The sequence below is a fragment of the Schistocerca nitens genome, chromosome 3 (assembly GCF_023898315.1).
Source record: "Schistocerca nitens isolate TAMUIC-IGC-003100 chromosome 3, iqSchNite1.1, whole genome shotgun sequence".
NCBI classification, from domain to species: Eukaryota; Metazoa; Arthropoda; class Insecta; order Orthoptera; family Acrididae; genus Schistocerca; species Schistocerca nitens.
This window is the reverse complement of record NC_064616.1, coordinates 239,863,202-239,888,895: the sequence shown is the minus strand read 5'-3', so window position 1 is coordinate 239,888,895 and position 25,694 is coordinate 239,863,202.

The following is a 25,694-nucleotide window of genomic DNA, read 5'->3' as shown; positions in this document are numbered from 1 at the left end:
GGTCCCAGGTCGACGGGCACGTGCACCTTCCGCCGACCACTGGCGACAACATCGATGTACTGTGGAGACCTCACGCCCCACGTGTTGAGCAATTCGGCGGTACGTCCACCCGGCCTCCCGCATGCCCACTATACGCCCTCGCTCAAAGTCCGTCAACTGCACATACGGTTCACGTCCACGCTGTCGCGGCATGCTACCAGTGTTAAAGACTGCGATGGAGCTCCGTATGCCACGGCAAACTGGCTGACACTGACGGCGGCGGTGCACAAATGCTGCGCAGCTAGCGCCATTCGACGGCCAACACCGCGGTTCCTGGTGTGTCCGCTGTGCCGTGCGTGTGATCATTGCTTGTACAGCCCTCTCGCAGAGTCCGGAGCAAGTATGGTGGGTCTGACACACCGGTGTCAATGTGTTCTTATTTCCATTTCCAGGAGTGTATATAGAGTTGCCTTAGCCGAACTACCGACGATCATCTAGAGGGTTGGATCCCCTCCTTCGAAAGCGTCAGATTGCAAAGCCTCGGCTACTCTCAGGGTGGAAACTCCGTCTTCGAAGATTGTGTTTGCTCGTCTGCCCGCCGTTTGCTGCTGTCGCTGTTCGTTCGTCTGTCCTCCTGCCTGCTCGCTGTCCATCGCCGTCGTCGTAACCGCTGCCGCCGCCGCTGCTGCCTGCTGTTCGTCCGTCGGTTCGATGCCGCCTGGTGCAAGTCCGTCTGTCCGTCGCCGTTCGTCTGCAACGAGTACTCCGACCTCCACTGTCATCTACACCTCCCCCTCCCCCTCTCCCACAGTCACTTCCTGGAATGCCGCCCCTGGCCTCCCTCCTTACACCTCCCCTTCCCTTCCCACACATACCGATCCCCCTATCTCCTCCCCTTCTGTATACCCACACCTCTGCACCCTTCCTCCAGCCTCCACACCCTCAACAGCTCCCACTACTACCCCCGCCGTCACGTACATCTCTGTTGCCGCCTCTGCTGCCACCCCTCCGGTGGTCGGCTTCCCCTCTCTCACCCACCCCGTCGCTTCGTCATCTGCATCTCCCGCACGCATCACGTCGCGCGGAGCCACCATCGCCACCACTGAACCAGCTGCTTCTCCCGGCGCCTTCACTACGCCACTGGGATCTACCACCCGCCACCTCCCTCTCCTCCCCGTCCCTCCCCCTCCTGCCAGCCTCCAGTCTCCAAAAAAACCCAAAAGCGCGTCATTACCGACTCTGCTCCCGCCACTTCCCACAAAAAGTCAACACCACCTCCCCCTCCCCCTGCCGTCACCATGGACACCACCCCTCCTCCTGCCACCCATACCTCGGCCCCCACCCTCCACACCTTTGTCCTGTCAACTCCCGATCCTAAGTTCCTCAATGCTCGTACCCTCACCATGGAGATACAAAAGTACTTACCTGGTGCTCCCATCTCCCAACTCATGCCCCGCATGGACTCAGTCCTTATCAAGTCCCCATCCCCATCCTTTCACTCAGACCTCCTGCGAAAACTCCCACGAGTTATGTTTGGCCGGCACGCCTCTCTGACACCCTTCCTTTCCGCTTCCACTCCTCGTCAGCCTCAGCCTCCCTGTCGCCCCCCCCCCCCTTCCACCTACACCGCTGTGATCACAGAGGATGAAGTGTTGGTGGAACTGAACTCCCACCCGGACTTGGAAATCCGCTCTGCCCGCCGTACCCACAATGCCTCTGGTCCCACCTACCTCATGCGGGTATTCTCTGAGTCCGCCCCATCCATTGACCATCTCCTCACCCTGGGAGCCCTGATATACCACCGTCGCCACCCTGTTGAATCCTCCAAATCCCCTCCCCAATCCTACTGTTGCCAGCGGTGCCTGATGTACAATGACCACCTGACTCCCAACTGCAATAACCCCCCACCTGTCCCCATTCCAAGGCCTCCCACTTTCTTAAGAACTGCCCAACCTCGCTGCTTCTCCTTCCTGTAATACTTGCAATGGCCCCCATCCCACCTACTCCCACAAGTGTAAAGCTAAACCCCCCCAGCCACCCCTGAGCTTACAATCCCAGTTCATCCCGTCGATCCCCCTGTCCATCCCAACAATTCCCTCCGTCCACCCCCCACGGCCGAACACATCATCCAGTTCCATACCGTTGTACTCCAAAACATTCATCCTTTTCAGTGCCCCACACCTTCCAACAAATCTCCCTTGCTGCTCGCTCTGTTTTTCACCTGAACACCTTCGCCACTTACTCCCACAACCAAGCCCTCTTCACCTTCACCTGCCTCGACACCCTAGTTTAAGTATCTTCCCCTCCCTCTCTTCCCCCCCTTCTTCCCGCCATGGTGCAGCATGAGTATCGCATCCTCTTCCAGAACATTCGCTCCTTCCACTCCTACAAATACCTCCTCATGCACACGCTCTCCCACCACCAGGTCAACACCTTCCTCTTGAACGAAACCTTTCTACAGCCCCACCATTCTGTCTGCACCTCTCCCTATATGCTCCACCGCACTGACGCTCCTGGTCCTCGTGACCAGGGTGGAGTCGCGATTAGCCACCTTAAGCATATCCCCGTCTGGCCACAACCTCTCCTCAATGACCCCACTGAGCACCTTATCCTTAGCGTCTTCATCCCCTCCCTCACCATTACCTGCGCTACCATCTATGTCCGCTCGACTGCTCCTTTTCCTTATGACTTCATCTCACAAATTGACCACACCTTCTCCACCTATGTGATTGCTGCCGACCTTAACATCAATAGCCACACTCCTGCTGTCCTTCGGCGGTGGCATCAGCTCCTCTCCATAATCCAAGGTGACCTTGTTCCCCTTCCCCAGCACACCCGACGCGAAAGTGACACCACCCCCGAAGTTGTCATTGTCTCTGCCCATCTCCTTGAGCGTATCGCTGTCGCCGTCCTTTACCCCACAGGTAGCGATCACCTCTCTGTCCTTCTCCCCATAACGTCTGCTCACCGCCCCCCTCCAGCTCCGCACCCAGCACCCCCTCCCAAGGTCGTCCATGACTATCGCTGTGCCAACTGGGATGCCTACCGGGACTCCATCTCCAGCCAGGTCGAAAGCCACCCTCTTGCCTATCACCATCCTGACATCATCCACGCCTCGTCCTTTCTTCAGAAGGTAATTACTGACGCCGTGGAGGCCCATGTTCCTACTAAAACCATCCACCCACACCGTCCCACACTCCCTCCGCGGGCTGTCCTCCTCCTCCGTGAATCCCGGCCCCTCTATCGCTCCTTCCTGCGCACTCGTGACAGGGATACACTCCAACGCCACCGGCAAATACAGTGACACGTACGGAACCTTATTACATACTGGCGCCAGACCTGCACACCACTCAACGCCACCCACCCTATCAACTCCTCCAAGTACTGGTCCACCTTCCATCGTCTTACTGTTTCCCTTTGCGCTCCCCACTACCCCCTTCTCCATAACGATCGACTCCTTCCTGACAACCTTAGTAAGGCCAACCTCTTCGCTTCCCACCTTTCCGAGGTCTGCTCCATCCCCGATGATCCCCACTTTCATTATTCTCTTTTGCCCACCGTCATGGAACGTGCTGATACCTCGGTCGCTCCACTTGCTCCTAGTCTCCAGTACTTGGGGCAGTTGCCCCCCTCTGACGTAAACACTCCCATCACAGCACAAGACATTAAACTTATCCTCCAGTCCAAATGCAACACGGCCCCTGGTCACGACTGTGTCACCTACCGTCACCTTCGAGAAAGCCCCTATTCCTTCCTGACTGTCCTCGCCCATCTCTATAATGTCATCCTCTCTACTGGCTTCTACCCTGACCTGTGGAAGACCTCCCGCGCCCTCTTATTCCTCAAACCCAACAAACCCCCTTCTGCCGCCTCTTCCTATCGTCCCATCTGCCTCACCTCCGTCTTCAGTAAGGTCTTTGAATCCATCCTCTCCCACCGTATCCATCAGCACCTTACTCAACACCACCTTCTCCCCCTTACCCAGTGTGGCTTCCGACCCTCCTCATCTGCTGATGACCAACTCCTCTACGTTGTTCATCTTTTGTCCCTCCAGCTCAACTCCCGTCGCTCCGCCATTTTTGTTTCCCTTGACCTCCAAAATGCCTATGACCTTGTATGGCATCCCAGTCTCCTCTTTAAACTCCAAACCTATGCGCTGCCTATCAAGTTTGTTCGTCTGGTCGCTTCCTTCCTCTCGCACCGTCCTTCCTATGTCACCCACCACAACACCAACTCCCGTGTCTTTTATCCCCAGGGTTCTGTCCTCTCCCCTCTCCTTTATCTCTTGTATACAGCTGATATGCCCAAGCCACCCCCCACCAGTCCACCTTCTCCAGTACACTGATAACACCGCCTTCCTGGCTGTCTATCCTACCCTTCAACGGTCTCAACGTACCCTCCAAACCCACCTTAACCAGTTCAGCACTTGTTGTAACCAGTGGTTCCTCCGTCTCAACCCCTCCAAAACCCAGGCAATCATCATAGGCCGCACCACTCGCTCCTTTCGCCTCCATGATTTCTACCTCACCCTTTATGGTCGTCCTATCCAGCTCACCGCCACCCTGAAATACCTTGGCCTCACCATCGACCGACACCTCACCTGGACCCCTCATCTCCAGACCGTCCAGCAGAAAGCCCATTCCCGCCCATGCCTTCTGAAACTCCTGTCTGGCCGGACATGGGGATTGCATCCTTCTACCATCCTTCACACCTACAAATCCCTCATCTGTCCTATCCTCTGTTATGCCAGCGTTGCCTGGATCTCCGCCCCCACCCGCATTTACAAGGCCCTCCAAATCCTTGAACGCCATGCGCTCCACCTTGCCTTCCGTATCCGCCTTCCTTCCCCCACACGGCTCCTGTATGAACTGATCCGCTTCCCCCACCTCCTCCTGTTCCTCCAACATCTCCGCATCCTTTACATTGTCCGCAGGCTTGATCCCCCCCACACTCTGGTTTCCTCCTTCCTCTCCACCCCCTGCCCGTTGCCGCGCCTCTATCGCTGTATCCCTCCCTCTCTCCACCACCACAACCTCCATCTCGTTCATCAGGGCAATTTCCAACGCCTCCCCCTCCCGGATGACGAACTTCGCCGTGACATCTACCCTTCCTTCCAACTATAACCTGGCCTTGTTCCCACCCCCCCTCCTCAGGGCCCCCTTTTTCCTTTTCCCTCCTCCTCCCAGAGCGGATTTGCCTCCATCCCCCCCCCCTCCCCTAACACTCTGCACCCCATACTTGCTTCTTTCCTTCCCACATCCCTCCCTACCTGGCCCTCTTCAGCGCGCCCTCCGCTCATCTCCCCCATCTCTTCCCCTCCCTCCCTTCTTCAGGTCTCCCTCATCTCCTAGCGCCTGGCAGATCCTCTGTATTGATCATCATCAGTGTGCCGCATCAGTGTTGTGTTTAGCGCTGTTTCTCCTGTGCGTCCAGAGGTGTGATTTTAATTGTGTTCGCCGTCAGTGTTACGTTATGTGCTATGCCATCCGTCGATACCTTTATGCTCCAGTCATACTGTGCCTTGTGTTCTTTTAATCGCCGCAGTGTGTGGCTTTTTGTGTGTGCTACTTTTAAACAGTTTTTTATCTCCTTTTTACAGTCACCCCGTTTTTTTTGTCTATTGCCTTCCATGATGTTACCCCTTTTTTATATCTATGTTCACCATATTCTCTCCTTTGCAATTTTTAAATGTTTTCTATTGTTTGTTCTATGTCTTTCGTCTGAAGAGCAGCGCATATGCTGCTGCCAGCCCACCCCGATGGGGAATTGAAATACAATAAAGAAGAAAAAAAAAAAGACCTACCGACGGCGGTGAATAGGCGATTATCATCTGCATCTTGCGATTGATGTCTGCTTCTAATTTTTGGAAGGCTGTATAGCTTCATTATGTAATTAACGTGGCTCTGGATACGAATAGTGTACTGATAATTGTCTGCAGATATGCGTCGAGGATGGTGGGGGTCAGACTACCACAGTAACTTTTGATGTAAATAAGTTGTTCTTTGTTATTTGGGCAGCGTGGTCTCAAGCGCTTTGTCAGGATTCGCGAGGCTCGCCCCGTCGGAGTTTCGAGTCCTGCCTCGAGCGTGGGTGTGTGTGTTGTCCTTAGCATAAGATAGTTTTAGTTAGATTAAGTAGTGTGTAAGCCTAGGGACCGATGACCCCAGCAGTTTGGTCCGATAGTATCTTACCACAAATTTCCAAATTTTTCTGTTTGGCTATTTGGGCAACGAGATAACTGATGGCTAAAGTAGAGAGGATATAACATACAGACGGCTCTTCCGAAGAAGAGACATTTGTTGCTGCCCCTTCTCTCTCTCTCTCTCTCTCTCTCTCTCTCTCTCTCTCTCTCTCTCTCTCTGATACTACTTCCTCTTGTCCGTCTTTATGTGCAGGCCAACGTCAGGAACCTCTTGATTCATTTTTATCTGTTTTTGACTAATGGATACACTGATTCACGAGAAAGGGTACTGTATACAATTTACAAATATTTCATATGAATTGTCCGAATTATGATTAACTAAAGTTTAATTATGAAAACGACACCACTGCCTCCTACCGAACAACTGCCATAATTCGAGAGAGGAGCAGTCACTTGAGACAGCAGAAAGAGTGACACAATTTGTATCTGGCGTGATCTAACGGTATAGCGTTTGGCTTTGAACTATCGAATCCCGGATGAGCCAATTTTTTCCACTGTGCCTGGAATCCTTACATTCATCTCTCAATCACGAGGAGATTCGCCAGAAACGAAACTTGATTCGGATCGTGCGTTACGCTGTAGCTCCCCGTTTTCCGGTTGAATAACTAGTTAAGGACTTGCATGTCGCCTGATACCCAATTTATTGCAATCGTTTCGGAACAACTGAATAGCAAAAATAACATGTGAAACAAAATGCTTCGATTTTAAATATTTTATGCATATAGTAAAATGCAACACGGGATGCACCTTTGCTTCGTTTATATAAACAAAGCTTTACATCAGCGCAACTTACGGTTCAATATTTTCATAAGTCAAATATAATTGCGAACACAATTCTCTGCGTCCTGGGGGAAAAAGGTATTATTTGTTTTGACACTTCCAAATTGTACAGAAGACTGGTAAAAGAATCTTCTTTGACGACGCACTTCGAAATACGACAATTTCAGACTGCCGATTTCTGCTTCCCTCACATTATCAGTTGCAACGTGCGCTCTTATTTAAGCACAAATCTTTCGATTAACGGACAGTGAGTTACTCAGCTTACAAGTATTCTAATAAACACGACCAATAACGAAAAGACAACCGCCCCCATACATGACGTCAGAGCTATAGTCTGTAGTAATAAAATATTTTTAACAGATATCGTCCCTGAAATCGTTTGAGAATAACTGCATAGCGGTAAAACATGCGAATACCAAATATATGATGTTTTTTTTTGTGTTTCAAGTAAATTTAATTTCCGAAAAACTACTTCAGCTGCTTCACTTCGTTTACATGCAATACGTCCTTTCAGCAGTGTTGGAGATGATTCAACTTTCAGCTTTCTGCTTTCCTTGAATCTAACCTGTATGTGGACATGGTTCTTTATGTGGCACAGTGAAGTCTTCCATAAGAGTCCACGGAAAAGAATTGCGGCAATGAGTCTCAACAATGCATCACGGTACGTACTAAAGCTTCACACGGCCTGAAAATGTACATCATGCGTGTTCTCTGTTCTACCACAGACAGCCTCGCCGCGCGGGATTACCCGAGCGGTCTCAGGCGCTGCAGTCATGGACTGTGTGGGTGGTCCCGCCGGAGGTTCGAGTCCTCCCTCGGGCATGGGTGTGTGTGTGTGTTTGTCCTTAGGATAATTTAGGTTAAGTAGTGTGTAAGCTTAGGGACTGTTGACCTTAGCACTTAAGTCCCATAAGATTTCACACACAATTTTTTCAGACAGCCTCCGATACATACTGAAACACTCACGCGCATGTAACTCATGATTCGCATACAATGTTTAGATATATTGGAAACATAACTTACGTCACGATGTGCTCCCATCATTGCGATGAGATGTCACTCCAAACGCCATTTTTACAGGGAAGACACAACATTCACGCCTCCAGACAATTTCCCTGCCTTGCCCTGCTTTCACCCCATAGGTTTTATGAATGTGATGATATTTACTTACTTAAAGATGTTCTGTGAATAATTTTATTCGTAGCCTGCAAACAAAATACGGTGCGACAGTCGTCTAGTCGTTTATACTTAACGCTACCCATGCGAAGCCAGGCCGGGTTACTTGTGAAATATAAATTTAAATATTGGGAAGCCTTTGATGGAGTTTAGACGTTCATGGAAGTGAAACAAAGGCGATAAGCAGTTCTGACAAGAAAATAAGTTTTTCAAATGTGGTGTTACAGAAGAATGCTGAAAATCAGACCAGTAGATCGCGTGCCGGATGAGGAGGTACTGAGTAGAATTGGGAAGAAAAAGGAATTGTGGTACAACTTGACGAAATGAAGGGATCAGTTGCTAAGACATTCAGAGACTTATGGGGAACATCAGTTTAGTTTAGAGGCAAGTGTGGGAGGTAAAAATCGTAGACAGAGAGCAGGATATGAATACAGTAAGCAGGTCCCAGGGGATCTAGGTTGCAGTAGCTATTCGGAAATGGAGAGGCTCGCACAAGAGCCAGTAGCGTGGAAAACTGCTTCAAACCAGTATTCAGGCGGAAGACCACAACCACAACCATAACAACAGCAACAGCAACACCACCACCTACTGCTGCTACTACTACTACTACTACAAAAACGGACGTTTCAGTTTACAGACGTGTCAAGTCACAAGAACAAAATTTTATAGGTGACACAAAAAGCTATTGTATCTGATAGAACAGATGGTTATCCACTCACTTCTAGAAGTGCATGAGACTTCTGTAAACAATATAAACATTGTACTCCAGATTCAGGGGGTAGATGCAAGGGACCTATCTGACCCCATTCCGGATACCTATGGTGAGGCATGAAGCGTCTTGACATTACACAGTTGGCTGCGAATAACCACAGAAGACACTACAGAACACCAAAATAAGCAAATACGAGCTAAATGTGGAAAACGAAATGAGAACATAAACAATAAGACCAGAAAGTAGCAACAGCTATGAGTGGAACCGGTAGCAGACAACGACCATATACCAACATACAAGTGAATGAGACTGTAAATAACGAATCGTGTGGTATACAGCACCATAATATGTAAAACAGAGCTTCGAGGAGAAGAAAATGAATGCTAGATACGTATCAATCAACGTTATCACTGTTACCAGTACACTATAATGTTCGTCCGGAGGCTTGTAAGGAGTTAGGAAACAATATGCTAGTTAATCACACTCTTCTTTGTAGTATAGATCGTGTGAGGTACTACTCGCGCAGTTCAATCTTAGAATAGGCGCTGTGGCTGATGGAGGCTACCGTTTGTTTCCTTTATCGTTATGTCACCCGCTTCGCCCCATATGAGAGGGGGCGGGGGGAGGGAGGGAGAGAGGGGACTATCGCGGGTACAAAATTACGCTCCTGAGACAGGAGTATTAAAAAATACAACGAAGATGAAAACATATTATTAAGGGGTAATAACTTTACGTACGGTTATAAAAATGTAAAGGATGAATTCGTCGGCGTTTCCATAAAAAAAAAAATATTTTCCTTTTTAAATTAAAATCAAAGGACTAAAAGACGAAAAACAAAAATATGTACATCTAAAAACAAATGTAAGAAAAGGTGAGATCCTTTTAAGGAGCAGTAGTGCACTTTAACTTAAAAGCTGAAGGCCCTACACGGGGCCGGCTGGAGTGGCCAAGTTGTTCTAGGCGCTACAGTCTGGAACCGAGCGACCACTACAGTCGCAAGTTCGAATCATGCCTCGGGCATGTATGTGTGTGATATCCTTAGGTTAGTTAGGTTTAATTAGTTCCAAGTTCTAGGGGACTGATGACCTCAGAAGTTAAGTCCCATGGTGCTGAGAGCCATTTGAGCCATTTGAACCCTACATGGGGAGAAAAGGATTTGAGCAGAAGAGAATGTGTTCTATACGGTTGAGGGGTGCACGGAGGAATATATAGTGGCCCGTTAGCAGGAAACTATGGGGATGAAGGTAGGTGTTGATGTGGATAGTGGGAAGACAAAGGGTGGCAAGGGATTTGGTACTTTGGTAGGGTAATGGTATCAGGAGTAAGGGGATGGGGAGACATGGAGAGGGAAAATGAGAGGGAATACCTGATTTGGAGTTTGTTAGATGAGGAAGAGTAGTAATAGGTAGGACAGTCGAAGCTGATCTCATAGTCTGGGAGGTAGTCGGTTGAAATTGCATTGGGATAGTACATGGAGTGTGTAGATGTATGGACACTGGGAAGTGTTTTTAAAGATATGGCAGCACCCTGGATTGCTAATCAGAGGGCTAACGATAGGGTTATTCGAATCTAGTTTGCTGATTGTGTAGCATTAGCGAAGGTGTTTGATGTGATTGACGAAGAGTTGGAATTTGATGAGATGGTTGAGGATCCACATCATGGTAGGTAAAAAGGATCCGCAAAGCAAGGTGAAGTGCATGATGTTCAAGGATTTGAAGGGACTTACCGAAATTCGAAATTTGGTGGGGCAAAGATCTATGCAACATTTTTATAGGAGAGGATGAGTTGGAACAAGGTTTTGTAAATGTGAAGACTAGCGGAGGGGTTCTATCTCAAAGTTCGGCCAACTAGTAGTTTTAGGCTATTGTGGGCTTTCTGTTGGATGGTCAGTTGGTGAGGTTTCCATTTTAGTTACCACACGAGAGTTAGTCCAAGGTGTTTTAGTATGTTAGTTAAATGGATGGTGATGGGAAGTGCGTGTAGTTCATCCTATAATTGTTGCCTGGGTTATGGAGGGAATGCTCTTGAGGAGCCATTGTTTCCATTGATTGAGGTAGATTTTGACAGATCGTTAGGATTTCTAGAATTTAGGGTACAGAGTGGGGAAAGTGGTGTCATCAGCATACTGAAGGTGAACTGGCGGAGGTGGTTTGGGCATATTGACAGTGTAGAGAGATAAACGAGAGGAGAGAGGATAATGTCTTGAGGCATGCCTACAGTGGGATAGAAGCTATAGGAATAGGTATTATTAATAGTGACAAAGGATGAGCGATTAGATAGGAAAAATGCAAAGTGGCAGAATAGTTAATTGAAAGTGTGTAAGTCTGGAGTTTTATGAGGAGACTGGATTGCTAAAGCCGTCATAGAATTACTCTAGGTCGAGGGGCCAAAAATAGCGATTTATGTTCGTTCAGCTGGTGGGATAGGAGATGAGCAACGGACAGGATCTGGTCATCAGAGAAGTTAGGACAGAAGCCACACTAGGTGACAGGAAGGAAGTGGTGTTGGTCCAGGTATTGATGGATGCTTCAGGGAATGATAGATTCGAAAACTTTGCAAAACACTGAGGTGAGGTTGATGAGGCAGTGTGAGGATGTTAGTGTGGATTGAAGAATACTAGGATTTTGGAAGATTACATTGTTCAGGGTAATAATCAGCAGAGAAGAGAGTGTTGTTGTTATGGGTTTCGATGTTGACTAAAAAAGGAGAGGTTACCCTCTTTGAGGTGTTGGTAGGTAATGCACTCGTGACCAGGGGAAGTTCAAATGGTTCAAATGGCTCTGAGCACTATGGGACTTAACATCTATGGTCATCAGTCCCCTAGAACTTAGAACTACTTAAACCTAACTAACCTAAGGACAGCACACAACACCCAGTCATCACGAGGCAGAGAAAATCCCTGACCCCGCCGGGAATCGAACCCGGGAACCCGAGCGTGGGAAGCGAGAACGCTACCGCACGACCACGAGCTGCGGACGACCAGGGAAGTCTTTTGTTTTATGTGAATTTATCGTTTGCTATGATTGGTGTGTTTAATTCTGGCTGTGATCTCAGAGCGAACCTCGGTTATTGTGGCAGTGAGGGTACGGTGATGGTGAGAAGTTTTAGGTTGTTTGACCTGGGGGGTGGTGTTGAAGTGAGAGAGGTATAAGGGCGAAATGTGATGCATGGGATTTTGCGCAGAAGATCATATGGAAGTTGGGGTTCATGGATTTAATAACTGAAGTTTTGTGGGGTATGAATTGGGCATTATGGGAAGGTGTGGGCCATACTTCTTGATGTCAAGAGTGAGCGATTTGTCATTAAGGAATCTGGGATCAGGATAGGATAGGATGAATGTCTGAACAGTCAGGGAAGGAGGTGCAGGAGGGTGGGGAGGTGGTGTTCATGTGTCCAATGGGATCGTGATTGGTATGGGCTTTTTGGGAACAGTGCTAATAGTGGAGGTTTGGGTGGTTCTGTGGTTTCTTCGAGATAGTGGGATAAAGCAGAATTTGGGGAACTGGAGATGGTGTCACAGCTTGTTGACTGAGTGAGAGATATTGCAGCTTGTGGCGTTGCACAGTAGCACGGCGAGATATTATCTGTGCTGGTAACGGAGCATGGTAAGTGGTCGGCGTGGGATAAATTGGAAGTGGGGATAAGCAAAGTAAATGGTAGAAGACACGAAAGGTACGGTAGGCGAAACAAGTGATTGCAGATGGGGACGAGACTGTAGGAGGGGGATGGTGGACGTAAGGTGGTGGACTTGAGGAAGTGTTCCACATAGTGACAGTAGGAGGAGGGATCTGGGTGGTATAGATGAGTGAAGTAGTAGGAGTGTCCGCACTGGGATAGGGAGACAGGGCACAGGGCGTAGATGATTATTGCCGGCGACTAATTGTCGCCGAGGTGATGGGGATAGAGACGGCGACAGTAACGGTAGGGGAGGAGACAACTGCGAAGACAATGACGACGATTCGCAGGGGAGGGCTGGGGGGTAAGGATGATGATGCACACGCACACACACACACACACACACACACACACACACACACACGCGCGTTAAGGTAGAATCTAAGTAGCCTCGCATAACAGGTACTGTTTGCGAAGCACAGGAGAGTTCTCCTACCAGTCTGTGCAGGACGGGAGTTGGGCAAATGGACAACTATCTATCTAGAACCAGGGACTGCCCCGGCCAGTCTAGTCAGTAGACGCTTTGAGCAAGGGAATCCAACTTTGGGATGATGGAAGCGACCATAAATGCATTTTCCATTTATGGTTGCTTCGATCAGCCACCGCGCCAAGTGTCAGCTTGGATTGTGCAAATAGTAAAGCGGAATTTATTGTATTAGCATGCAAAAATAGATCTCACAGAATCAATATTTTATTGCCAAAATGAAATGCGGCAGGTATGTAAATAGTTTTCAGTTTTTGAAAATCGAAGGAATGGTTTGTACAGTCATTATTCTACCAAATTTTCCAGCAAGCAAAAGAAAGAAGACATTTGACTTAAAGCTGAGCTGGCACAGCTAGGGTCGTTCTGATCGATATTTCTGTTTCAATACCTGTTGTCTCTGTCCCGATATCATGTTTTCGTTAATTTCATAATATCACAAAATGTATCGCCATTGAAAGCAATAAAAGATATACAGAAAAAATATTTATCATTGAAATACTTACTAATAGTCAAATAAATTACATTTGAAAATACAGCGATACTTCTCTTTAAGCCTTTCCATGCAAGTTTTATGAGAAGTGAATTTACGTAGTATCTATGTAGTATACAGCAGAGTCACGTGCTGTAGGAAAACCTGCACTCCATGCAGACAATCAGATCCGAAGAATATACTGCAGTAGTATTAAGCATGTAGTTGTAAAAGTGGTTCTACTAATCAAATGTTTGTGAATTAAATGTACCTGATGGAATGTATTAGTACTTGTATTTTTCAAGTCACTTTTCTTGCTGTTTTGAGTTACTGACGCACTGAGAATCTGGCAAACATACATATATGTTCATACTCGACAAACCACAGTGAGGTGCATGCGAAAAGTTAATTAGCATTGTACGGAGAGGCAGTTTACCCATACAGCACATGCAGCACAAGCACATGCACATGCTGTTAGGAGCCTCGCAGTAACACAACGCAATTTTCGGGGAAAAATACAATTGAAATTATACTGTCAACGATTATATTGGCATTACAGTGCTGTATTTTATAACACGAGAAATATAGATGATTGACATAACGGTGTATGTACTTTCGACAGGAGCAGATTCAGGGAGGGCCGGGCCGGGCCGGGCCGGGCCGGGCCGGGGCGGGCCAGGCCGGGGAGGGGGGGGGGGCGTAATTCCCCCTCCCTCTCATTAACAACAGGTTAATCAAAGCATTTAAATCTTTACGTACATCAGTTTCCAAATTTCCCAGTTAACTTTCAGACAATGTCGTCAAAGCGTTGACCCTTCATGTGAATCCCTGTACTTTGTCGTTTTGCGGCAGGTTCGTATTGACAACTCAGTCTCGTAACACATGATGATTTTTTCCAAAAAAGACTTCTCAGAGATTTGTACTTCAATCAAATCGCGGCAGACGTCCATACATAGTTACTTTTCTTTGAGAGTCAGGATATGCGGGACAAACTTTGCACACACTTTTCTATTCTCAAAAACGTTCTGAAGAATGTCTTGAATACTTGATTTAGAGATGTTGCACCACTGCGTCAACACATTACGGCAACAATCCCTCTAGTTAACACCGTTTGCTCACAACTGACTTGTTGAATGCACATCTGTTGCTCACAGTTGTTAGTTCAAGCTGCACCATAATTACTGCGTTGACATCGCTTATGTGTCAGGAATAAAGTTAGTCCCGGAACATTTTGGACGGATGTTTACAAGTAGGACACTGAGTGACATGAGACAGAAATTGAAAGTCTCTCCACGAAGAGAAAATAGCAAAGTCTGACTTTCCCGAATACAGGTGGAAAGACTGAAAGGAGAAGCATTCCCCATCGTTTACACCATCGTACGGCCTTAGTTTGCATGTCTGTTTTGACAGTCGTAGTGCTAAATGAAATACTGATAGTACTGAGCCCACGATTCACTCTTACGGCACGTAGATTATGACATTGTCAGATTTGGTTGCTGTTATATATCACGTAACAAAATCTGTGACCAAATTTCAGAAAACATTCCTCACACATTGAGGAAGGAAATAAGTTACATGGACATGGATCCAGAAACGCTTTATTTCCATGTTAGAGCTTGTTTTTTATTTTTCTCTTGAAAATTTCATTAATCATGAGAAACACACAGGACAAGAACGTATCAGCACGATATGAAAGAATTTCCTAAACGGATTATTCAAAATGCCCTCTGTTAGCAAGAATAAATGCATCAACCCATCGTCACATTGAATCCCATGCTCCTTATGACGATGATCAATTGCTTTAAATATTGTCCTGTCGGGCATTGCCGTTCTGGAAATCTCTCCTGACACAAACGTCGAGGGCCACAGCCATTACCATCTGCTAATCCATACAACAAATGGCGACTGATGACGTTAGCAGTTAAGTCCCCATAAGATTTCACACACACACAACAAATGGCCATCTGCCAGCTTCACATGTGTGTTCATTTCCACTGCACCGTATATGAAACCAAATCCGTAATGGACACTAAACAGTTGATACTACGAGCTTGATGCTGGTAGAGCAATGTCAACACAAGCATGAAGTGAGTCACCTGAAGGAATTTTGCGAGGTCACCCAGACGAACCATCGTCCCCCTCGCCCTTTGACAAATAAGATTCAAGTTCCCCATCCCCCTTCTCATCCTTTGGTAGTAGAGTAACTGAGTGGGCAACGTCAGTATTTTTCTGTGCGCTGTAGGCAGAGGATCAGGTTTGTTTGACCTCAGGGTGTGGGTATTTGTTGTAAACAATAACAATAAATTAAACGTACAATTATTGTAATTATGCAAGTTCTCATTTTAGTTCTGGGCTCCATTCTGAGAGGACCACAGTATGTGTAATCATTATAAATAGTAAATTAATTATATTATTATTCGAATAACTCAAATTTCGTCATTTGAGGCATGTATGCTGTAGTGATAGGATTAGATTGTGGGTATTTGTTATGAATAGTACATTAAATTTATTATTATTTCAATTACGTAACTTCGTGAGTAATATTTTTGCAATTTTAGCAATTTTTGAAATACTTCTAGCTATTAAGATGCAAGTAAATATAAGATGCGATCATAGTTTCCCTACGAAAGCCACACTAACCCCTTGCAAAATGTGGGTGCTTACATATCCGCATCGGAGTCGTGCTGTTTTGCATATATGCTGCAGCGTTGCTCTCAAATGGAAACTTCTTGATCGCCCTTTATACGATGTTAAACAATTTCCACAATGCATTGTTCACACCATCGCAGACCCTTAAATTTTTAAATACTACACCATGATATTTAAATATATAAACTCTTGCTACATACCACATCTACTTCATACCTACGTTACCAGTGTATGTGCTGACATAATTTCTGCAGTGTGTAATTAATAACAGCTACGCTATTGCTCAGACTTAAAATGTTAAAGAAATGCCACAAGAGGACATTTAAACAAATGACTATCGCTAAGTCATCCCTACATTACTAGTGTGTGTGTGTGTGTGTGTGTGTTCGTCAGGATAGAAGTCAGGAGCGGAGGGCGTTGTAAAAAGACAATTAATTGAGTGGAATGGACCCAGTTTATTCTTGTAATGATGGTACAGTGGTGCCTACGTAGGGCTGAGCAGCCCCAAGAGGGGTTGCCGTCTGCTCATCAGAGAGGCAGAGACTAGAGGAGCGACTACTCGGGGCCGGGGTCAGAAGCTAAGAGAGCGCGGAGCTGTTTCCAAGCCGCCCTCGCCGCTCCCGGCCGCGTCCCCACGTGATCACACGATTAGTCTCTGATTGGAGGATTGATTCCGCCAACGCGCCTTGCTAATAGCGTGCCCCCGTCAGCGCAACCAACCCGTGGGACTTGAGTCTGACCGAGGAGCACGTGGCAGGAATGTGCCGACCATGGTCTTCCGGCCAGCACCTTCCACCACAGTATGCCCAAGCCAGCTACGGCCGAACATTATGCATTGAAAATTTATTTAAATAAAATTTTGTCGGCAATGATCCCTCTTGGGGGGTCTCCTCCCTGCACATCCTTTCCCCTTCCGAAGAAGGCTGTCTGGATGAAAATGAATGAGCTTATTCTAATTGATTATTCCATTTAAAAAATATATGATCATTATGAAGGGTCCCATAACATAGTGAGATCAATATGTGCAAAAGTTACAAAGTGGCCTGAAGGGCCTGAAGGAAGGCTCTTGAATAACAAACTTGTGAAGTTGGTGCGACGACAGTGGAGCGGCACCATGCTGTGAGTGTGTGTCGGCGGTATCAGTGGTGGTGGGTACCCAGGCGATGATGAGGGGCACCGGAGCACAGCACACTGAAACACTCCACCCTCGTGGGGGTGAGAGAATGCTCCCAGGCCTAACAGTCACAAGGGGGTTTTTCCCCGTAATATTACTTTGAATTCTTAAATCTAGGATTACAATGGTAATTGCCCAAGTGGGTGAATGAGAACATTACAAAATGACAAAAATTTAAAGAGAAAACAAAATGACTTACATGAGGGTTAAAACTCGACAGTTAAATTGTGATTCCATAGACTTTACATAGAAATACAAATCCATTACAAAATTAGTTCATTGACCTGACACCTAGGCTACAACTTAATTCTAAGGGGGGGTCATGCCTGATCGCATGCACCAAGGTTGGCAGGTAGTTTCAGGTGTGATATTCACCTTCAGGTTGTGGGGGTGGTACTATTTCTCGGAAGGAAGTGAAACATTTGCAAAACCCTCTTTTACAGAGTATCCAGGATACTATAATCAGAATCATTACAATGATTATTACCGAACCAGCGCTGGGTAATACAACGGTGGTTAATCGCTTGGTTTGGTGCCAATCAGCAATATGTGAGGCCACTCGGTCAAGAGCAACTTGGTTGTGTTCCTGGGTAAGGAGATGATTGATCGATTGGAGTAGATCTGAATCATTGGTATCCGGTAAATTCTTTAGCTTCTCATGGTGATGGAGTTTAAAAGAGAGTTCAGGAAGGTATAAGGTAAATGTGGGAATGGTGACATGAAAGGTAGAGTGCAATTGAGCTGATATCCTCATAGAAGCAGCGTATACGTCACATCTTGAACTATTATACACTAGGCCACTAGACGCTGAACGCGGAGGCAGTACTACGCAGCGCAGGCTAAGCGTAACTCGCTGGAAGAATTTTTCAACCTGCTATGGGACGAAGACCAAGTGTCGTTAATAAATTTGAGATTTTGTACGAAGAAAGTTTTTTTTTTAATGAATAAAATGAGAAGGAATCCTGTGATCGCGGTGTAAACCTGCACAGCCTAGGCACCTCCCACGCATTGGCCACTACGCAGGGGCACCCACCCCGCTAAGGCTCGACACGGCGAGACAGGTGAAATACTTCATAAAATTCAGAAATAATATTGAGTGGTTTTTCAGCTGTAGAAAACCCGAATGAAGGTAGGACAACTCAAGTTAACCCAATAATCATAGGATCTTTACTTACAGAAGTGGTCAATAGAGAGATTAACTGTACTGAAGTCGGAAATGAATGTTAGCGAGAGCGAGTCTGTTGCTCGTGAATACAGAGGCTGGGCGTGAAGCAGTGGAGGCGGCGCAGCGCAGCTTTATCAGCGCTGAGCCGGCAGAGTGCTGAGCTCAGATAACAGCGTCGGAGAGCGCTAGTGGCTCTGCGTCCGAGACTAAGACATTGTAAGTGCAACTAAAAAGTAACAGTTTATTGCAAAGCAATAATAAACGAATAGCTGATGTCACAAAGACGTTTGATTCCATTTTAACAACTTAAGTGTTCAACAGGTTGTTGATTAAAAGAACTGCTACTGAACATAACGTACATACGTACGTACTTCCCTTTCCCCTTCCGAAGAGCGGAGGGCATAAACCAAAAAAGCCTTGTTCATGTACTTAGTATATGACAATAGAGGTCTGGTAACATCAACAAGTTACACCAAGGAAGTGTGGATATGAACAGTGTGAGTGTGTTGTAAGTTGTTACTGGGCGTATGAAGTGTTGTGTAAATGTGTGACTAATGGTAGCTGATGGCGGATACGAACTGAAGGCCAATAGGTGCTATCAGAGATACTTCCAGTCCAGAAACAATGAAAACTAAAAGGGAATACCGAATATGGCACAAAAATAACGTATAACCATAAGGTGTACTAACATTAATCATAACTATAAATTGATAACAATAAAACATGACATTGAAGTAATAATAATTGACAAGAAATAAAATAAAGGGAATATTTCCCGAACATAAACTTCCGAATCGGATACGAAATCCGTCAGGGGATGTTGTTTTTTAGTCGGTTGACGAAGTGCATAAGGGACTACGTCAGTAGAATCCGACAGTGTGTGTATATAACAACATTGTTCTTAAAAGTGCAGTTTGCACTGTCAGATGGTGAAAAGCAACTAATCCGTTCAGCAACGGAAAAGGCTGCCATCTGGGGAACGGTATCTGAATCTTTGGCAGAATCCGATGATTTTGCAATGGAATTGCCATGTAGAAGAAAATAGCAATGTATAAAATGTAATAAAAGAGCGTCTGGGGCTCAGTTCATTTGTGGTTGAGTGCCAAAGGCGTAGTGTGAGCGCAAATTGTCTCACGGTGATTGATGTATGAATTGTTTTGTGGTCAACCGAGGAGCCTAGGATTCGGTGACGTGTAAGTACAAGTTCGCGGTGCGTATGAGCTACCTGCGAGTGACTCGACTAATAAGTTCAGCAGTGCATTAGCGCAATCTGCAGACTTGGATTGATGATTATATAATTTGCAGGGCAATGGGGCAACCTGCGGACAGTGCTAAGGCAACCTGTCTAATAATTGAGGGGTAGGCAGTGCATTGGAGCTATCTGCGATACCGTGGTTCAGCGGGCCTAAGGGCGTCCGTCTGACTTGATAAGAATTAGTGTAGGCACATGGGTCTCCTGCGATACATGTAATAAAAGTATCAGCGGCGTTATTAGCGACCTGCTGTACTAGGAAAATGTCGACTGTTCAAGCAATAAAAATAGCTCTGAAGCTAGAATAGCATATATGCATAAATAGCGTCACTTTTTGTGCGCGCAGTACATAACACTACATAAAATGAAAATCATGAACTATAAATCACTAGCGCTAGCATAATGACATAATTAAACACAATGACATACATTGACAGGAAAATAAAAACACAATGATGTATAATAATAACGCTGTAAGTAGTCGGAACGCTCAACGTTAACATGTAACACTGGCCACCTGGGGCTGGCTACTAGGCTGCGTATGTGTTATATTTAAAATTGACGATAACAAATTGAACTGAAAGGACAACTAGGCACAGTTCCCGTAGCGCTTACATCACCGGCTAATTAGAGGCAAAGTACGTATCTCAAAATGGATCATCGGCCGATATTTTGGGGCAAGGCTGCAACAAGGGAGAGCAATATCTCGGTGTAAATGGGTGGTAAGATTAAAAGACCGGTACTGTCGGAAGAGGGTACCTAACATGTTGTAGGGGCCTCCTCATCGACAGAAGAAGGAAAACAGGATAGAACAATGACCACGGCGGTAGAGTAAAATAAATGGGGAGGGCAAAAATAACTGCGTAGCAACCAAGGAACAATCGCCCACCGATATACGGCAGCCCGGACGATTGGTCGTTTGTGCCTCGTCAGTAGCGTGAAAAACCCGTGGCATTGCATTGGTTTGCCCATATCTGGCCTTGTCCAAGGAAGATAACGTTAAATGTCCTCATAGTTCGATGTGTAAGAGGGTTAGGGCTTTAGTTTGTAGCTTATACAATGAATCAAAGCAGTAGTGAAATTTCACTTATAGCATTGGCAGACTAAGGTAAGCAGAATAATGTAAATCGTTAAGAACTTCGTGTGATTTATCCAGCTAATGTGAAACAAAACAAGGAATATAATTTAAACAATGAATCACATCTACTTAATATTTATGTTAAGATTTATTGGGATGTTTGAATGAATTTTGTTTGCCGTGTCTTCCGGCTGCATGAAAGAAACCAGCTTGGAGCTGTTAGCGAGCGCGAAGCGCACGCGTAGGTGCGGAGTAGGCACCGGCACGTCAGCGGTTATGTGAGACGGCGTGTAGCCGCGAGAGACCGGCCGCTACTGCAGCGACAAATATCACGCGCTTAGCGTGTACCAGGAATAATGATGAATTATAAATTGCTAATTATCTAGAATAAGAGTTTTTTAAAAAGGCTGTTAGTTATATAAAATGATGATAAATACATTGTAGTCTGTCATACATGGAGGATAGGGCAGTAATTTGCGGTTTGTTTTTGTAACTACTAGGACGCGCGGCGTGTTGAGACGCTGGAGGCGGCAGTGCACGTGGTGATAAGATACGTCATCGCGCGGAGCGCTGTTACTGGCTGAGAAAAAATGATGGCCGCTGGCCAGTTCTTGGCGAGGAGAAGTGACAGCGCTGAAGAGAGGAGGGGAGGCGACAGCTGATGTGTTGCCCCTCCAACAACTGGTCCTGTAAACAAAGCGTACGAGGCGTATGCATTTCAAGCCCTGGCTTTTTCTGTTCCGATTACTTACGATTAGCTGCAGCAATTACAGAACTACGACATATAGTACAATACACTAGACGTCAACGTAACAAGTATTAAGAAAAGCTCGGAGTAAAAATACTCCACATGTACTGGTTTGCCAAATAGATGGCAATAGAGGACATTGAAGAATATTATTCGGAGTTAGCAGCCGCGGTTCTGCCAACACAAAGTGTAATGGTTGCATTTGAGGCAAGTCAGTTGCGTGACGTCTAATGCATGGCATTGCTTGCAAAACATAAAACATAATCATACATATGAAAATGAGCAAAAATACATGACAGGACTGGAAATTGACGTTTGAGAATGGCTGGGAACTCCGTCTTGCTTCCAAGTCCCTGGAGAAAATGACTTAAACTAAGCTGCAATAGAACATAACATAAAACTCTAATTAGGCGTGATTAATCATGCGACCTCAACCCATAAGGGTGTCGATTCCGCAAAGGGTATCTACAACCCTGTGGAGGTAATCTCCTCCGTTTTTTCTTTCGTCTTTGTTCCACTTGAGGTGGAGGTGACACAGGCGGATCGGGGGCTGCGACCTGTTGTGGTGACACAGCCCTACCGTGGTAAGGTTGCAGGCGGTCAAAGTGCACTATCACCGTACGATCGGTTAATTGCAGTTCTGCATTGACAGGTGAGGTCAACCGTACAATCCGATACGGGCCTTCAAAGCGGGGAGAGAACTTTTTAGTTCGTCCCTTTTTGATTGCCGGGTTTCGTAGTAACACTAAATCACCTGTTTGATAAGTCGGTAAAACAGCATTTTTGTTCTGCCTGTGCAACTGTTTATTAGTAGCTTTGATATTATTCCTCTTTACCTTATACCAGATCGGTTTTAGCCGGCGGGCTAAACCTTTTACTTCCTTTATTTCTACACCTTGAGGTAGTTTGTCTATTTCGAACGGCGAATTCATCGGCCGTCCAAACACAGCTTCGTAAGGGGTATACCCCGTGGATTCATGTATTCGGGTGTTGTATGCAGAAGAAATATACGGTACATATCTGTCCCAATCAGCGTGCGTTTTTGCAACATAATAGGATAACATTTTACAAATTGTACGGTGTACGCGTTCAACGCGACCGTTGGCCTTAGGATGGAAGGGAGTTGTACGCCATTTTTTGATTCTTAACAATTTACAAACTTGTACAAATAAAGCAGACATGAAATTGGTTCCTTGATCCGTTAAAATGGCATCAGGACTTCCAAAAGGTAGTATCACACGATTTACAAACTCTCTCGCCACAGTTTCAGCTGTCATGTCGGGGAGGGGAACCAAAATTAGATAACGTGAAAAGTGATCAATAACAGACAAAATGTATTTGTTACCTTGTTGCGACTGTGGAAAAGGACCTTGGAAATCTAAAGCAAGAATTTCGAAGGGTGAAGATGCCTGAGGAAGTGTTTGCAACGGCACTCGCGGATGCCTATTTTGTGCTCTTTGTGCACACGGCAGGCAAGATCTTACATACCTGTCCACGTCACGTTGTCGGTATTGCCACCAATAACGTGTCGCAATTCGAGCGTTCGTAGCGCGTTTTCCGCTGTGACATGCTTGGATGGTATCATGGCATTGCCGTATTATACGTTGCTGCAAGCATTCCGGTATTACCAAACGATTTCCATGAGGAGTTCTTCGATACAAAAGGTCGTCTATTATTTCAAATTCTGGCAAGGTGGTGTATCTTTGACATTGAACGTCCACCTGCTGTGCTTCTTTTAACTCTTCAATTGATACCTCATCTGATTGAATGACACGCACTTTTCTACTTAATGCATCAGCATTTTGATGCAACCGACCAGGCTTGTGCCGAACTTCAAAATCATATTCTGACAGTTTCATGGCCCAGCGCATAAGTTTGCTACTAGGGTCTTTAAGATTCAATAACCACTGCAGAGCAGAGTGATCGGTAAGAACTGTAAACTTGCGACCATAAAGGTAACATCTAAAATAATTAATTCCAAAAAGAAGGGCAAGCAATTCCTTTTCTGTAGTACTGTAATTAGTTTCTGCTTTATTCAGTTGACGAGAGGCATACCCAACGGGTTTTTCCTCACCATCTTGCACTTGGCTTAGGACACATCCTACAGCAAAATCAGATGCGTCACAAGATAAAATAAAAGGTTCAGCAAAGTCTGGGTAAACAAGTAGAGGTGATCTAGTTAAAATAGTTTTCACTGTTTGAAAGGCGGTCGAACATTCATCCGTCCAATCAAAAGGAGTATCCTTTTTCAACAATTTAGTAAGTGATTTGGTAATAGTAGCATAATCTTTAACAAAGCGGCGGTAATAATTTGCAAGGCCAAGGAAGGATAGTAATTCCTTTAAATTTGTTGGAATAGGAAAAGTTTCTACTGCTTCAGTTAATCGTGGATCTGGCTTGACTCCGCTGGAACTGATGACATGACCTAAATACTGCACTTGTGATTGAGCAAAAGAACATTTTTCTAATTTTAAGCTTAAATTAGCATTTTGCAAGCGCAACAGCACACTGCGTAGATGTTCAGCATGTTCAGCAATGGATTTTGAAAATATAATTATATCATCAAGATACACAAGGCACATAGTAGGTTTCAACCCACGTAATAGCAGATCTGCAAATCGCTGAAAGGTTGCTGGCGCGTTGCGAAGCCCGAAAGGCATCCTTAAGAATTCATATAAGCCACCAGGAACTACAAAAGCTGTCTTATGTCGATCTTGAGGAGCAATTGGAATTTGATGATACCCACTGCGCATGTCTAATGTTGTGAAGTACCGGCAATTTCCCAGACGATCGAATGTTTCATCGATCCGGGGTAATGGATAATGATCTGGAGTAGTAACTTTGTTTACTGCTCGCATGTCTACACAGAGGGGATAGGATTTTTCTCCGTCTATAGATTTCTTTGGAACGACTACAATTGGGCTAGACCACGCACTAGAAGAGGGTTTTATTATTCCTGCTTCTAGTTGCTGTTGTATAGTTTCCTCTACCACTGACTGAAGATGATAGGGAATTCGGTACCCTTTTTGAGCTATTGGCCTAGCATTTCCGGTTGGAATCTCATGTTGGATTAGATCTGTTGCTGGTAAATATTTCCTGTCCTCAAACAACCATGAATACTCATTCAATACTTCATTTATTAGCTTTTGTTCATGCAATGGGAGGTGACTAAGCTTAGCTTTAAACTTATCTGTCAGATGTGACGTGATTGTCAAAAGGTGTTGAGAGGCGGCAGCAGTCTTTTTCTTTTTCAGAGAAGGGGTTCTCTTTGTGCAACTCATCTTCTGAGACAACCTGTAAGCTGGCTAATACTGTACCACGCGGTATTAAAGCTTGCTTGTGACTAAAATTGTCTAAACACACGGGTACGCAATTTTCTTTCTGAACTTGCTGTGTTTTGCACAGGCTACGTTTTACGTGGACCTGCATCTGGTCAAGAGTTTCATTCTGGCAGAGTGGATCTACCAAGAAATGAACCTCTTCGGATTCACGTATCCCGACAGGCACCCAAAGGATCTTTCCTGTGCCTTCTGGTATCTCCACGGGATTATCGGCTTTTAGCATCGTTACGGGAGACTCCGAAACTTGGGAAACGGATCCTTTTTTCCCAGCTCCGCTCGCCCGCAACGTGCAGTCACGTCCAAAACGGTGCACGTTGTCGCCGAATTGGACGGTATTTAACCTATAGTCAATAACCCCCTGGAAATGACGCAGAAAGTCACTTCCCAGGATGATGTCGTAATCCGTGCGCCTGTTCCGTACAACCTCCATCGTAAAAGCATATTCTGTGGAGTCCAACATGAATTCAACGCAACAGCTGCCATCAGGTTTCACTAAGCCGGGACCAATACCACTGATATGGTACCGCGGCGGTTGCAATGTTCTTTTATCTCTCTTCGATAAAAATGCCAAGCTGATCTGTGCGCCTGTGTCAATTAGCACGCGTATTGGTTTGCGGCCTCTAACACCATCGACAACCACGCTTGCCACCTGTGTGATTCCCTTATCAACTAGGGGGGTCACTATTTTTAACGGGGGCCGGGAGGGGTGGCACTTCCTGCCCCGCGGCCGTTTCCCGAATTCTGTGGTTGGTTTGCATTTCGCCTGGAATTTGCAGGCGGTTGTGGCCTACTATTTGGACAATGCACGCT